This window comes from Chrysemys picta, chromosome 3, assembly GCF_011386835.1.
Source record: "Chrysemys picta bellii isolate R12L10 chromosome 3, ASM1138683v2, whole genome shotgun sequence".
Classification (NCBI taxonomy): Eukaryota; Metazoa; Chordata; order Testudines; family Emydidae; genus Chrysemys; species Chrysemys picta.
The window spans coordinates 53,094,623-53,112,248 of record NC_088793.1 but is presented as its reverse complement, the minus strand read 5'-3'; the positions used below and the strand labels follow the sequence as shown (position 1 = coordinate 53,112,248).

The window sequence follows — 17,626 nt, the reverse complement described above, 5'->3', positions numbered from 1 at the left end:
TCAGAATATTTCATTTTGGCAAAATTAAAGAGTGTGTTGAAATTTTGATTTTTTTAATATTTATATTACATTTATAATAAATAATAGAACTAAATTAATAAGTTTTTTTTTTCAAAACAAAAAAAATATTTCATTCTGATATTGTTACAAGAGGATGTTTCAACATAGTCAGAAATTTTGTTCTGATTTTTCTGTAAAACCAAATTTCAGCAAAACTGACAATTTTGCAGTGTTTTGATTACAGCAGAACTGCATTTTCTGATGGAAAACAGTTCTGTCAAAGGTGTTTTTTTTTATCTGTTCTAATTATTATGATCAATCTGCCATTTATTTAGAATTAAACTTACATATAGCCCTTCATATCATACATCATCATCATCATAATTTTATAAATAGTAATATTAAAAGTAAATATATATAAATAATTGAGTCTGACAGGTTAATTAAAATGAAAGTTGGTACATGATTTTTATTTCATTCTTGCTGCCTACCATTCCTGTCATTTTTCTTTTGTTTTTCAGTACAACCATTGTTAGCCAATTAATTTAACCACCCTTCTCTTGGTGGCTGAATTGTAACTTACTGACATTTTACACATTTTGGTCCTACAGTCTATGTCACTTAAGTCTGACTATGTCATGCTAGTCCACCGAGTTCCAGAAAACAAGACTGAAGCCCATCTCCACTTCTGAAGAACAGGAAGACTTTTAAGTGAATATGAACTGTATATTATTTGCCTAAACTTCCCTTTCCTTTCCTATCTCTTCTATATAGGCTATATTCATCTATATTGAGATCACTTGCAACAGTCTTTCTACCAGTTTTTTATTTCTACCCCATAGATCAGTCTTCATTATTTAGTGACATTTCTTCTTCTTCTTCTCCTCCTCCTCCTCCTCCTCCGTAATGTTGTGCATGCATCAACTAAAGTTGCCAAACAGTTTCCTTTTTAACTCTCTATTTCCATCTATTTTCTCACACTGCTAACTTTCCAAAGAAACCACCTCTTGGACTGAAATTTTCCATGCAACGGTGCATTTATTTGAAAAGTTGAGTAATGTCCATTCATCTTTTTTCATTGTGGGGAGAGTGTAGGAAAGATAAATATGTAGTGACAAAACTACATCATAAACAGCTGAAGTCTGGGAAACCAAAAGTTTGTCCTGATTAGAATTTAAATGTGTGATGTCAGGTAGCACATTCTAACATGTTCTAAAACTCTAGTATAAATAAGGAAATGTAGAGTTTAATATATGATATTTGGTTGAGTTGAAGCTCACCGGGAACTATAGACATTCATCTATGCTAGTTTTTGAACACGTTAATTTGAACATAGATTAATAGATTTTAAGGCCAGAAGAGACCATTATGAGCATCTAGTCTGATGTCCCACAACACAGGCCATAGGACTACCCTGAATTAATTCAAGTCCAATAGCTGTGGTTGAATTAGAGTATAATTTGTTAGTTAGTTAGTGGCCAACACATCCCTTGGCCCACGCCGCTTTCTGCAGCCCCCATTGGCCTGGAACAGCGAACCGCGGCCAGTGGGAACTGCGATCGGCCGAACCTGCGCACTCTGCAGGTAAACAAACTGTCCCGCCTGCGGATTTCCCTGACGGGCCGCGTGCCAAAGGTTGTTGATCCCTGATATAAATGTTAGCCTGTGTAAAAAGTCATGACTGCAAGTAGGAATGCAACCATTTTCATTATGAAAATGTCTTAGGGCATTAGGAAGGGATTTAGGGTATTGTATTCTGTTTCAATGAAAGTAATAGCAGTCTGTCAAGTTAGAAAAGATTGCTATCTTTTCTTAATGATAGAGCTAGAATTGGGGAATCCAGGGTGATGGCCTAACAATAATAATGAATAATTAATAAAACATAGCTTTATTATTTTTGTGGGTTTGCTTGTACTTAATAATCTACCTATCCATCTCAGGGATGGATTTATATAATGCCAACTAGGTTATGGGCAGACATGTGTAAAGACAAGATCTCTGACCTGACAGCATTGATGATAAAAGACTGGGTGTGACATACAGTGAGAAGCACTGTGATTGTGAGGTAGTTTCACAAAATATTGTTCCAACATTTATTTTAATTCTTTAATGTTGGATGTAAGCCTTCTTATTCCAGCATCGTATACAAGAATCAGTTTAATTATTGCTCTATTGAGAAATATTATTGACAAATTATTAGAAAAAAATCTTGTTTTTTCACTCCCTTCAGAAACAAAACAAAATAAATGTGGTTTGCATGAATGTAAATCTTAGTCAGAACTGGGGAAGAGATTTGGTTTTAATCTTGTAGCTCTATATTTTTCAGTTTAAAATTTTTTCCCTTGTGTACTGAGTCCAATACTGTCTCTCTGTTCAGGTCACTTTGGGACACTCAATCAGAATGACTAGAATATGACTAGAATATGACTCTTACTGGCCATCTAAAAATTCCTCTGGTATTGACCAGGGCTATTTTATTTATAAAATGAGGGAGAATAAGCAAAACACCTCAAATGACAGAACACAAATGAAAAATTGGTTACTTCTATTACAGTCTCTCCTGTATGTCACTCTGTGGAAAGCTTTTAACAAAGATTACATCTTTGAGAGTGGATCGTGTCTGGGGGCATTCTTCATTTGGTAAGTTAAGACCAAAATATACTGTTTTCCAAATGTATTGTGAGCCCCATGTAGTATCTCAGAGATACTTAAGCTGTTCATAATTGGACAAAATAATTTATTTAAGGGCAGATGGGGCCTTTTGGTTATTATTAATAAGCAGGCAGTCTATAATTGGACACAATAGGCAATCTTAACTAAATCCTATCAAATTGAAGATAATATTTATATCATTTTCTTAGAAGTCATTTAAGGAGCTGTTTTAAATCAGGCCAATTAATGGATGTTAAGAATCTTAAATCCAGTTAGATGCCACTATCTCTCTGTTTACCAGTGTTTAGCCTCTGTCTCCTTTCCAGGAATACGTGGTCTAACCATCTGATGATTAACAGGGGAAACAGTATTTTAAGTCACAATAGAAGTCCCATAGACAAATAAAATCATACAAGAGTTTTAAATTTAATCCCTTGGCAGTGTTGTGGGGTGTATTTTTGGGGGTGGCAGGGTTAATTCAAAGATTTTTTGATGTGTCAGGTAATTCACAGTATGTGAGTTGCACCAATACCATGAAGCACCTGTTCCATTTCCATGTGAATATATAGTGGCAGTTGCTATCCCCTGGTCCCATGCTTCACCTCTGAGTAGCATGCATCCTGGGATTGTTTTCGCTGTGACTTGTGGGAAGCCAAGTGGGTTTGCATTTGTTTCATTTTTTAAAATCCCTTGATTCTGCTGTCTCTGCCCCATGCTTCCTTTCTTGGCTGCTTTGCACCATTTTTGAATTGCTGCTGCCCATCATGAACCCAACAATACTCCACGCTGCTATAGTAACAAGTGTGAATATTCACAGGCTGCCTGGGCTGTATTACAACACTCAGTGCTGGATAAATTAATCTTTGGACTATCTGCTCAGAGATGCAATGGGCAATGTGGAAACAGGAGAATATTCTATGGCATCTGCAGCAGCTCTTCCAGCAGCAAGAGCATACTCTGGAGCAGTAGCAGCAGGATGAGGTGGGAAAACGGTAGAACACTGAGCTGTTGAAACAAGAGGACCAGTTCCTGGATCACCTGCACAGCATTCAGTGACATTTCTGGGCCCAGGAAACTGGTGTGGTTTGGTGGGCGAGGGCCGTTTTGAAGAGCTGGGACAACCAGCAGTGGCAACAGAACTTCAGGATGGGGAGGGATACCTTTTTAGAAATCTGTGCAGAACTGATCCCAGAGCTTCAGTGACAACATGTGGTTCTCCCTATCCATGCAGAAATGGGTAGCCATTGCCATCTGGAAGCTTGGCCATCCCAGAATGTCATCAGTCTGCAGCCTACCAATTTGGCATGGGGAGCTCAAATGTTGGGACCATTCTCATGCAGGCCTGTTATGCCATTGTCTAAGTGGAACATGAAGCTGGGAATGCTCAAAGATTATTGATGTTTCTCCGTGCATGGGATTCCAAAACTGTATAGGTATAATTCATGGCACCCATGTACCTATCATTTACCCCTGCCACACCAAAGTACGGGGGAATTTAGAAAGGGGTATTTTTCCATGGTGCTGCAAGGACTGGTGGATTACCGTGGCAGATTTACGTACATAAATACCGCATGGTCTGTGAGGGTCCACAATGCTAAGATCTTTTGCAGCTTAGTATTATTTAAATTAATAGAGAAAGGATGGTTTGCCCCCAGCACCACTGTGGACATTAATGATTTGGGGGTTGGTCTACTTATTCAGGGAGACTCAGTTTATCCCATGATGCCCTAGCAAATGAAACCGTACGTGGGCCAGTTGGACAAAAGGAAGAAACATTTTAACTACTGCCTCAGTAGTTGCAGAATGATAGTCAAGTGTGCATTTGGCCATTTGAAAGGCAGATGGCACTGTTTATGGAATAGGTTGGAAGAAACAGGAAAAAAATGTTCCAACCATGGTAACTACATGTTGTGTTTTGCAAAATATTTGTGAGCATAAAGGAGAAAGCCTTACAGATACATGGTAAGCTGAAGTGCAGATACTTGTTTAGAGGTATAAGCAGTTGGCAAAGTTTCCCATAGAGAACAGAAAGAGCCGGGGGAATGCTGCAAGGCATGCTGATTGTTTGTTTATATTTTGAGTCTCATGGCTGAACATGGTATCCCATGGGTGTTTTATTGGGATACAGACATTGTGAGCAGTGGGGTATTGTGTGGGGGTGGTTGAAGTGTAGCATCCCCATATGCTTTTGCAAAACCCATGCATTATTTCATCTTTATTTAAAGGATTTTCTGGGTTAATACCAATGATGACTCATAACAAAAGTACTGTGAACAGTTTTTATTGCAAAAGAACCATAAACAAAGTTCCAATGAAACCAGTGGAAAAATATCTTTGTATTTGGAAATACATTAAACTACCAAACAACAAAATAACCAACTATACAAAAACCATGAATTATTGCAATAGTGCAAACAGAACTTAAAATGCAACAGTAAGAACTTTTCAAATACAACAATTTGGCGTGGGAAAGGCATAAAGTCAGTTCAGTTTATGTTTTACTTCTGGTTCTTCTTGTCCACATGGGTTCTGGGGTTGATTACCACAGCTCAAAATAGTCATAGGCTTTGCAGGGCTCAAAAAAACTGGACTCCCAGATGCAAGTGTTCTCCACTGCAACCCTGTGGCCATTGACACAATCTCTCGGGAGAGCTGCATTTCTTTCTCCTGCTGGGTCCTTAAGTACAGTCTCCACCTTGCAGCCAGCCTGGTTTTCCTCTGTGACTGAGCCATGAGTTCTGCAAACACAACATCACAAGTCTTTCTTTTTCTTCCCATCACGTTGGTCAGCTATCAGCAATAAATAGAGGCCCTGACGTTGACAATCTGGCTTTTCCAGGTGCTATGGCTGCGCGAGTATAGAAAACCCCATTTATTGGTCATATCATAGACAAGTCATGAGAGCTTTTTTTAAAAATATGTATATGTGACTTTATCTGCCTGAGATTTTTCTCATTCTTTGGGGGAAGCGCATCCTAAATGGCCTAGGACTACCGAGGATGCTGAGTGCATTTGGATTTCAGTCTACAGGATCTGCTTTTATGCTGCTAGGGGTATATATATAAAATCATGAGTGATGTGGAGAAAGTGGATAAGGAAAAGTTATTTACTTATTCCCATAATACAAGAACTAGGGGTCACCAAATGAGATTAATAGGCAGCAGGTTTAAAACAAATAAAAGGAAGTTCTTCTTCACGCAGCGCACAGTCAACTTGTGAAAGTCCTTACCTGAGGAGGTTGTGAAGGCTAGGACTATAACAGCGTTTAAAAGAGAACTGGATAAATTCATGGTGGTTAAGTCCATTAATGGCTATTAGCCAGGACGGGTAAGGAATGGTGTCCCTAGCCTCTGTCAGAGTGTGGCGATGGATGGCAGGAGAGAGATCACTTGATTATTGCCTGTTAGGTTCACTCCCTCTGGGGCACCTGGCATTGGCCACTGTCGATAGACAGGATACTGGGCTAGATGGACCTTTGGTCTGACCCAGTATGGCCGTTCTTATTATGGGTTGGATATGGGTGGTGGTGGTTAGAGCTATGTTCCTGTTTTAGTTTTGTTTGTGACCTGGAGGCCCTTCTATGGCATTGGAGGTGTAAACAGGGAGGGTTGAGGTGACATGGGTGACGATCTGGACAGTAATCCCCTTTACGCCTCCTGACTTTTAATGACATTATGCTGAGGCAGATGACTGGGAGGCTGAGAATGGCCTTATTCAAAAAGGCACAGGGCAGACCAGCAAGATACACTGTGAAGTTATTCACCAGAATGGTCCTCCTAGAAGTGCCACAGGAATGGAAGGGGCTTGCAAGCTATACAGAGGTGGGCCAGGGGTAGGCACTACCATGTTGTGTGACAGACAATTAACAAAATTACCAGACTAAGGGTATGTCTACAGTACGGAATTACTCCGATTTTACAGAATTCGATTTTTGGCAACAGATTGTATAAAGTCAAGTGCATGCGGCCACACTAAGCACATTAATTCGGTGGTGTGCATCCATAGTACCGAGGCTAGCGTCGACTTCCTGAGTGTTGCACTGTGGGTAGCTATCCCATAGTTCCCGCAGTCTCCCCCGCCCATTGGGATTCTGGGTTGAGATCCTAATGCCTGATGGGGCAAAAAGCATTGTCATGGGTGGTTCTGGGTACATGTCATCTGGACCCCCTCTCCCTCCCTGCCTCCCTCCATGAAAACAACAGCAGACAACCGTTTCACACCTTTTTTCCTGGGTTACCTGTGCAGATGCCATACCATGGCAAGCATGGAGCCCGCTCAGCTCAAGGCAGCAGTCATGAACATTGTAAAAACCTCATGCATTATCGTGCAGTTTATGCTGAACCAGAACCTGCAAAACCAGGCGAGGAGGAGGCGGCGACGGCAGCGCGGTGACAAGAGTGATGAGGGCATGGACACAGAATTCTCTCAAACCGCGAGCCCCGGCGCTTTTGAGATCATTGTGTTAATGGGGCAGGTTCTAGCCATGGAACGCCGATTCTGGGCCCGAGAAACAAGCACAGACTGGTGAGACCTCGTAGTTTTGCAGGTGTGGGACAATTCCCAGTGGCTGCGAAACTTTCGCATGTGTAAGGGCACGTTCATGGAACTTGCTTTCCCTTGCCCTGAAGCGCCAGAATACCAAGATGAGAGCAGCCCTCACAGTTGAGAAGCGAGTGGTGATAGCCCCGTGGAAGCTTGCAATGCCAGACAGCTACCGATCAGTCGGGAATCAATTTGGAGTGGGCAAATCTACTGTGGGGATTCTGTGATGCAAGTAGCCAAAGCAATCACTAAGCTGTTGCTACCAAAGGTAGTGACTCTGGGAAATGTACAGGTCAGAGTAGATGGCTTTGCTGCAATGGGATTCCCTAACTGTGGTGGGGCGATAGATGGAACCCATATCCCTATCTTGGCACTGGAGCACCAGGGCAGCCAGTACATAAACCGCAAGGGTTACTTTTCAATGCTGCTGCAAGCACTGGTGGATCACAAGGGACGTTTCACCAACATCAACGTGGGATGGCCGGGAAGGGTTCATGATGCTCACTTCTTCAGGAACACTAGTCTGTTTAAATGGCTGCAGCAAGGGATTTACTTCCCAGACCAGAAAATAACTGTTGGGGATGTTGACATGCCTATAGTTATCCTTGGGGACCCAGCCTACCCCTTAATGCCATGGCTCATGAAGCCATACACAGGCAGCCTGGACAGGAGTCAGGAGCTGTTCAACTATAGGCTGAGTAGGTGCAGAATGGTGGTAGAATGTGCATTTGGACGTTTAAAGGGTCGCTGGCGCACTTTACTGACTTGCTCAGACCTCAGCCAAACCAATATTCCCATTGTTATTGCTGCTTGCTGTGGGCTCCACAATCTCTGTGAGAGTAAGGGGGAGACATTTATGGTGGAGTGGGAGGTTGAGGCAAATCGCCTGGCTGCTGATTACGCGCAGTCAGACACCAGGGCGATTAAAAAAGCATACCAAAAAGCGCTGCATATCAGAGAAGCTTTGAAAACCAGTTTCATGACTGGCCAGGCTACGGTGTGAGAGTTCTGTTTGTTTCTCCTTGATGAAAACCCACCCCCTTGATTGACTCATTCTCTGTAAGCCATGCACTCTCCCCCCTTCGACCACAGCTTGCTTTCAAAGGAAATAAAGTCACTATCATTTAAAAACCATGTATTCTTTATTAATTGATTATAAAAATAGGGAGACAACTGACAAGGTAGCCCGGGTGGGGTGTGGGAGGAGGGAAGGAAAAGACCACTTCAAAACTTGTTGAATGACAGCCTTTTGCTTGGGCTGTCCACTGAGGTGGAGTGGCAGGGTGCACAGAGCCTCCCCCTCGTGTTCTTACGCGTCTGGGTGAGGAGGCTATGGAACTTGGGGTGCGGGGGAGGCAGTTATACAGGGGCTGCAGCGGCACTCTGTGATCCTGCTGCTGTTCCTGAAGCTACACCAGATGCAGGAACATGTCCGTTTGATCCCGCAGTAGCCCCAGCATTGCATCCTGCCTCCTCTGATCTTCCTGCCGCCACCTCTCATCTCGAGCGTCCCTCCTGTCCTCACGTTCATCACTGCTGTCCTCACGTTCACTGGCCGCTTTCCTGTACTGTGATACTGTGTCCTTCCACTCAGTCAGATGAACTCTTTCATTGTGGGTCAACTGCATGATCTCAGAGAACATTTCATCTCGCGTGGGTTTTTTTCGCCGCCTCATCTGAGATAGCCTTCAGGACGGAGGAGGGAGGCTTGAAAAATTTTCAGCTGCAGGAGGGAAAAAAGGGAGAGAAGTATTTGAAAAGATACATTTTGCAGAACAATAGGTATACTCTTTCACGGTGAACAACACTATTCACATTACATGACACGTGATTTTGGTACAAGGTCGCATTTTGCATCTTAATATTGAGTGCCTGCGGCTTTGGTGTTAGAGATCACAGATGCAGGGCTGGGCAACAGAATTCTGTTTGCATGCAGCCATGGTAAGCCATTGTCTTTCGGCTTCTGCAACCTTCATAAAAGCAGCGCCCTCCTTTCCCATACCAAGCGAAGCCCGTTGAGTGCTGCAATTTTCGTGTTAACGTGCAGCAGCAGAAACCAAACTAAAGGGTACTTCAGTCAGGCTGAGAAAAAGATCTTGGCTGTTGGGGAGAACGGAGTGCTGTGTGCTCTCCGCAAGCTGCTCCTCCTCCTCATCTTCCCCATCTGCAAAATCCTCAGGCATGGCTGAGAATAATCCCTCATCAGAATCCACGGTCAGGGGTGGGGTAGTGGTGGCGACCCCCCTAGAATTACATGCAGCTCAGCGTAGAAGCGGCATGTCTGATGCTCTGCCCTGGACCGTCCGTTTGCTTCTTTGGTTCTCTGGTACGCTTGTCTGAGCTCCTTAACTTTCACGCGGCACTGTAGTGAGTCCCTATTGTGGCATCTCTCCATTATGCCCTTGGAGACTTTTTCAAATGTTTTGGCACTTCGTCTTTTGGAACATAGTTCTGCTAGTACGGAATTGTCTCCCCATACAGTGATCAGATCCAGTACCTCCCGTACGGTTCATGCTGGAGCTCTTTTTCGATTCTCGGACTGCATGGTTATCTGTGCTGATAAGCTCTGCATGGTCACCTGTGCTATCAGCTCTCCACGCTGGGCAAACAGGAAATTAAATTCAAAAGTTCGCAGGGCTTTTCCTGTCTACCTGGCCAGTGCATCCGAGTTCAGATTGCTGTCCAGAGCGGTCACAATGGTGCACTGTGGGATAGCTCCCGGAGGCCAATACCGTCAAATTGCGTCCACACTAACCCTAATTCGAACCAGCAATGTCGATTTTAGCGCTACTCCCCTCATCGGGGAGGAGTACAGAAATCAATTTTAAGAGCCCTTTATGTCGAAGTAAATGGCTTCATTGTGTGGACGGGTGCAGGGTTAATTCGATTTAACGCTGCTAAATTCGACCTAAACTCGTAGTGTAGACCAGGCCTTAGTGATGGACATTGGCAGAGGGTTATGTCATTCAGTCATCATTCAACTCGTAAAATAGCACACAATTTTCCACACTGGAAAAGAACAGTAACCTAGCTAGCTACATTCAACTCACTTTAGTGTTTTTTAAATGTACCTTGCTGCTGCAGTCAATATTTTTTTGTGGGATGGGGGATTGAAATAAATATTTATTCTAAAACTATATATCCAGTGCATTGTTGTCTCTACTTTTTTATTGTTCTTATTTAAATAATATGTCTTATTGTAATTTTCTTTAAATAAACCCATTGAACATGAATTTTCATGTTTATATCAAGTGTTATTTTTAAGTTAATATACTTAAAATAACCAAACACAGAAACTCATTTCAGATACATTCAGTGAAAGGCCTTATCCTGCATCCATTGCTGTTAAGGGCAAAACTCACTGAATTCAATGGCTGTAGGATCAGGCCCTAAATAACTGTCCAGTGGAATTGTGTCAGCTCAAACATTGTCACATCTTTTCAACAAGTGACTGTTGAGTTTAGAGGGGAAAATAATGATTACATAGAATTTTATTTTGGGAGTCATGTATGGACTATTGTAGTGCAATGTTATTGTATTATACTAAATGGTATGCAATGCTATACTGCTGTAGGTTAACTTATTTAATTTGCCTCATCTGCAATTCAGTCTGTATTAAAGAGTTGAAGTTTTAGATTAAAATGTAGTTTTCAGCCAGAAAGAAACTGCAATAAATGTACTTGGACTACTAGTTCTACCAATGATTAATAGCAAGCCTTGCTTGGAACTTAGTCTTTGACTTCCTCTGTTTAATTGTAGCCCTAAGTGAAATAGGGTTTTGATTTACAGAAAATGCAGAATTTGGTACAGAACATTTTACATTTCTGTAACAATTAAATTTCCCACAATAATCATTTCATATTATTTCAGTTCAGAAGAGCTAAGGATTGATTTGTGTGGGGAGAAAAAAAAAACTATAGCAGCCATGTTTCACATTTAAAACTGGAGAAAAAAATTCTAATACATTTCCTTCTTTTGACTAATATAAAAAGTTGATTTTCTACTTGTAATAAATATAGCAAACACACATACCCTATCTACCTTAAATTTTGGAATAATGTGCATACTGATTTTAAGCCATTTACAAGTTTCACAAAACTACTTTCATACACTAACAATCAGTAACTAGAAAACCGTAATAGCATAAGTTTGAATGATGATGGAAAAAATAGTAGGAGCTTCAGGAAAAACATCCTGAAAATATGTCTTGAAAATTTATTTCAACAGTTTTTCATGAGATATTTTCAGATGTATATAGAGAATGCTATATACTGTATGTTACTGAGGGTTTAATTAGGGCCTGTTCTTAAAGTCCTTTTGGGGAGTTTTGCATGATTGGGCCCTTTCCAGGGTATGTGTGCGTGGGAGGAGGAGGGAAACTTCTTTGAGATCAGGGGAATTCCTCTTTCCCTGAAATCAAAGAGTCTGTGTGTATGTGTGTACACATCTGTAGGCAGAGGGAGGATGAGTGTGTGTGTGTATGTAGGCAGGAGGAGGACGAGTATCTCCCACTGACCAGGGTACACCACTTACCCCATGTCTGAGACCAAGGGGTCTCTTTCCCCTGTTTGTGTCCCGTACATGGGAGAGCCCCTATCGTGTCACAGGATGTGGGAAGCAGAGGATGGGGTCTGTCAGTGGAGCAGGTTTCCTTTACCCTCACTGTGGCCAGGTCACCCCCGTTCCGGGCAGGGATAATCCCAGGGTGGATGGGAATCTTCTCTGCCTCCTAACCAGGGCATCCTCTCAATGGGGCAGGCTCCGGCTGTGGGCAGGGGTCTGCTGCAAGCTGGGGCTGGGGTGGAACAAATTCTTGAGAGGGGGCTCACCTCCAGCGGCTTCCCAAAGTGGCTCCCTGCTACTGCTGGCAGAGAGATGAGGCCATGGCTCCGTATCAGGCATGTTGCCTCTGTCTTCAGGTGCCACCCCTGCAGCTCCCATTGGCCGCAGTTCCCAATACCCACCAATGGTCTAGCTGGAAGCCGTGGAGTCAGCTGTTTGGGAGTGGGGACGGAGGCAGCATGCGGAGACGTCCCCACGGACCTCAAATTTTTTACCATGGACACTTGTGTCCGTGTACGGACGCGTTGCCAACTCCTGGGATGGGGGAATGGGCATGCAGCTATTCCCTATAATGTGTGAAACAAAATCAAGCAATTTCTCAGTCTTAAGTTCTGCTACATGTCCCCTGCAGACATGGAGAAAGTGTAAAGATAATATATAAGATTCTACATTGATTGCCAGGTTGCAGGGCATTTGTACCTTAGCAGGGAGCAATATTGTTTGCTCCTTGACCCGGCATGCGATGAGTATTCAAACCTCAAATCAACAATGAAAACGAACCATATTTCTTTTCCTGTACTCACCATATCAATACACTGTTGAATTCTGCACAAATGGATGCTTTCGTTATTGGAATCTACTGCAGGAGGGGGGGTTGGAGAGGAGTGCAGTACAGTCTGTGACTGCGCCATCTAGTAGGTGCCATTTTGAAACAGTCAATCGGCGGGGGACAGATCCTCCTAGCTCACATCCTCAAAAAATAATAAATAGAGCATTATAAAGATAGGTACTCATATGCAAAAGTTCCCTCAGGGGGTTCTAACTTTTTGGTCATGACCTGGGTTTCTGTTTGTGAATCAGGCTCAGCTGATGCAGGGCAGGAATTGGCGTCCATTGTAGCAGGGCAGGACTGGGGATGGCTTTCCAGCTGGTCACTGTCCTAAGTCTCAAAAAGATCCTGGCTCTCCTCTCTAACATCCTCATGTTCATCCCCAAATGGGCCAAGTCAGTCATCCTCAGTGGGGACTTGAATAGTGTGAATTGTGCTTGGGATGGGTTGTACTGTAATTGTGTAGAATCCTGTCCTGTCCTCAAAAAATGGACAGGTCACATGTTCCCTACCAAGTTGTTCCTTCTATCCCTTGTTTCAGTGTACTTTCTTCTGAGCGGCGTACTCTTTATTTGGCACTGGTCAGCATCCCAATGAGATCCAGGGTCTCTGCACAGTTTCAGGAAGCTGTGCAGCATGTTGTGGGCCTCTGTAATGATATCACAGTTGTATGTCAAGAATAATGGTACACTGGGATTCAGGAGCAAATGGGAAAAATCTATGCCACTTTTCCGGGAAGCTTGACACCAGAGCAGGAAGGACGCAGAATTAAATAGGTCAGTAAGAGTCGACCTGCAAAACACTGGGATATCCATTGGAAGCCTGCAAAAGCGGTGTGCTGCAATGTGTGTACACAAAGAAAAGGCCTAACTAATGCAATTAAGTCAAACCTAGTCCATTTGCAAGTGGTCTCCACAGTTCCCTATAGATGCAAAATTAGTGCACAGAGATGGGATGTGTTGTGTCTACACAAGTGTTTTCAGAGTGGATTAACTAAGTTTGATTTGTTTAAAAAAAAACACACCTGTAAACAGCCCTTAATTAACTTTCTTCCTGATATTGGAATTGGAAAAGGTTCAGAAAAGGGCAACAAAAATGATTAGGGGTATGGAACAGCTTCCGTGTGAGGAGAGATTAATAAGACTGGAACTTTTCAGCTTGGAAAAGAGAAGACTAAGGGGGTATATGATTGAGGTCTATAAAATGATGACTGGTGTAGAGAAAGTAAATAAGGAAGTGTTATTTACTCCTCCTCATGACACAAGAACTAGGGGTCACCAAATGAAATCACAGTGTCTTCATGCAACTGCAGCTGGGTGTGTCCTTACCTGTATGTGTGCTGGTGACTGGTCACAGCAGTACAATGTAAAGGGAGGCCAGGCTGATGTGTCGGGGGGTCAGTGGTACCCCAGTTACAGGTGACACCCATCACAGCAGCTTGCTTGTAGAAATTGGCAGGATAAACTGATGAGTGCTGTGTATTTGAGCAAGGTAGCAGGAAGTGTGAGAGAGGGGTGCTCATTTCAGAGATTTGTAGTCTTCTTCCTATTTTCATGAAATTATGTGAAAACTCACCTTTTTCAGGCTTGTTTTGATTCAGCATTGACTGCTGTCAGCATTCCATTAGCTCCATTCCTTCGGGGTTTGTTTGTGGTGATAACTTCTGCTACTGATACACACTTCTAATTGTTCTTCTGTGGTGGGAAAATCTCAGATAACTTTTAAAATTAGTTTTAACACTCTTTTTATTCATCCATTCTTGGAGATATTTATTCAATTTTGTTAGAGTTCGATAGGAAATGAAATTCTGTTTTCAAAAAGTCCAGACCCTCCTGTTCTTTATACAAAAGGTTTTAGTTTGTAAAACAATGTTTGTTTGTTTGTTTTCGTAATATAATTAAGTCTTAAAGCATGTCTCTAACTTAAATAGTTATAAGGAAGTTATTGACTCTACATGACAGTTTTTGAAAACATGATTTTTTTTTTCTTCATGAATTGGGTGAGGGCGTTGCTTGAGCACTGCCAGTAATTAATAAATTCCCCATTAATATAAATATTCTATACTTAAATGGCTTCTCACATTAGTAATTATTTGACCAAGGTGTTTAGATACCATGTTGGTACATAAAGCATTTTACCATTTGCACAGGAATGATATTAAGAAAGTATATTGGGAGCTTTGCATTTAGCTAATGTATTTGCAAGTATAGAATTCACGTCATTTGCCATTTCAACATTTAACAAATAAACACAAGGTTTAAAACAACTACACACGTTTTTCCTAGAGCCTTTTTGGGCTCACTTTATGGCCTAGATTTATTGCTTCAGTAAAACATTCCTACATTCCTTTTCACAATCTGGTCTTTTCCTAAAACAGGACTGTTTACATGGTTTGTTTGCTTGAGATAAGGATTATATTTTGCCAAACTGGTATCTGATACAAGAGGGAGGTGTCCTGCTCTTGATAAAACACTCTTGATTTAGTTGCCGTTTAATCCAAATGGTGTTTACCTGTTTCAGTATGTAATTTGCAATTAAAAACTCCTGTCAAATATTCTATACAAAGCACCAATCACAACAACCAAGCTTCTGTTTTTCTCCGACACATCCGTTTTTCAAAACACAATATAAAAAGAATTGGAATAGACAGTTAAACCATAATAAAGTTTAACATGCTGCTTTTCTGAATTTGTATGAACACTTTCAGGGATAATAAACATGATTTTATGTCCAAGGTGGGCTATTTTCCTGACATTTTGTCTCAGGGGGAGGGGAAGGGGGAACGAAGCATCCTGCAATTTCTTTAACTAGCCTAAACATTTTATAATCTAACTAACTAAAACATACAAAAGTATTGTTATATTTCCAAGCATTCTGGCTATAAAATACTTGTAGCTATGCAGTAAAAGCACAAACAAGGTTTGTAATGTTTACAAAAAATAGGAATTTTACTAGTATTTTGTCATCAGTATTGAGGGCTCTTCCCCACATACACAATTCTCAACTGCTGTATGGTCCCTTATGGACCATAGCCAACTGGTCTCAGTTAGACTTCTACATTGTTCTAACTTTAGTCAAGGATGAGGAAACTTCAGAATCAGGAAGCTGTGCCTGATTCCGTGAATGAACTACCAACATGATCTCAGAAGCAGCAGTGTAATTCCTATCCACATCTGTTTCTTCATAGAAGTATCAAGTCTAAGTACATTAGGGCTCAAGGGCTTTAAGTGAAGGGATACATTGAACACTGCAAGTGCACTCTTGAGCATCTTAATGTGACAATATGTTTCTTCCCTGATTGCTAACACTCAACTATGGAAAAAGCCTTAAAAAACTCATTGCTCAAATAGAAATTATTCCCGATTTAGGGCTCCCCTGGGTCACTCAGCCATAGAGTAGACAATAGGTCCACTGGAAATATGTCCCCTCCAAACAGTGATCAGTGGAGGGAAAAGAAGGGATGGTCCCTTCTTGTATTGAAGAAGATGGGGTGCCTTATTTCCTTGAGTAAACAGGCAGAAGCAGCAATGATTTCCAACCAGATTCAAATCTATTTGTCATCGCCATTCCAATATGTTGGGTCATGCAGTATAATTACTGAACATGTAGGATAAATCCAGTGGCCCCAGAAATAGGTGAGAATATGACCAAATCCAGGAAAGGGAGCTGCAAAGAAAGTGTAGGATATTATTTAAATAACCCCTCTTTCCTCTGAGCAGTTCTAAATATTTCTAACACATAATAAGGTGTGCAGGAGGGAAAAGTTATCTTTGGTTTGCAGTGTAGGTCCAACCCACTTTCTGGTTAGATTTTCTCAATGCACAGCCAACACACTCCATACTGTGTAGACCTTAACAAAAATTGTGTATATTTTTTTCCAGACAGGGACAATTACTAAACATTTGGTAGTTGGTTTTAAATCTATCAGGGTGTGGTGGCAACATCAGTAAACTAGGCATTAGTGGCAGAAATGTAGAAATATTTCATATTTCTCTTTAGAAAATATATTGTGATGACTCTAGAACACTTTCAACTGTTTGCTCTTATTTGTTTATACAGTGTAAGGAGAGTTTGGAATTGAAATCCAAGACACTTTGAGCCTGCAGGATATTGGTGGGTTGAACATTGAATATGGTCGTACCTAGAGTGAATTGTCAATCAGTATGAAAGATCAGGATATAGTGCCATGTTACCTATGTGCTTTCAATACTGAAGTCTAGCTACTGTAATCTTTTTATAGTAAAATAAAGATGAACTGAATACTCTGCGTAATTTTTAGTGACCTGTGGTTTATATTCCCCAATCGACTTTGTTTTTTAAATTAGAGCTGTGTGGATAGAGGACAGTATATCAAGTGTAAATAGCTAAATTACCATTTGCCACTGCTAGCTCTGCTTTTTTGTCCTCTTCTATTGATGTACAGTACAGAATGAAAAGACCAAAAAGTAAAAATCAATGCTTCCTATTAGAGAAAGCACCTTTGAGAGCAAAATGCAGAGGCGTCTGAGTGCTAAGTTATATATGTGAGTGTCTGGCAAAGAACAGTAGGCACCTTTGGGGATAGGAGAATACAGGGTCTGCATACCTTACTAGTTAGTGTTCTGTCTGAAAGAAGCAGTATTGAAGATGACAATACCCAACTAAGTTCATGGCTCCCAGTGTTATGTAGCTGACAGTTCCTTTGCTTTTATTTTATTCCTTTTGAGATTTTATTGGGCATGATGACAGGGTTTCCAATGACTGTATTGTTTGCTCTGTGCTGAGTTGGGAAGCTGAGTCTCTGTCCTTGTATGGGGGGGGGGGGAAAGGTGTCAGTGTTCAGAGCAGGGGAGGACTTCTTGGCTGCCTGGTTGTGGCATGTGTGCAAAATTAGAGATTGAGTGAAGAGGAAAGACAGGCCCAGACCACTAATGAGATAAGTACCTTAAGGGATGCTACCAATATGAGTCCTTTTGGATGCCTGAAGTGGCATGTGTGGTGCATATTGCTGCGATTATTTGGAAATTGAGTGCAAAAGCTGAATGTGTGACCTGCTTTCAA

At 41.7% G+C, this 17,626-nt stretch overlaps 1 protein-coding gene across 1 annotated transcript in view; it reads left to right on the top strand.

Moving 5' to 3' along the window:
- The window catches only part of LOC135982590 (protein eyes shut homolog), a 497,350-nt gene that overhangs the window by 357,002 nt on the left and 122,722 nt on the right, over positions 1-17,626 (top strand). The window lies entirely within an intron of this gene.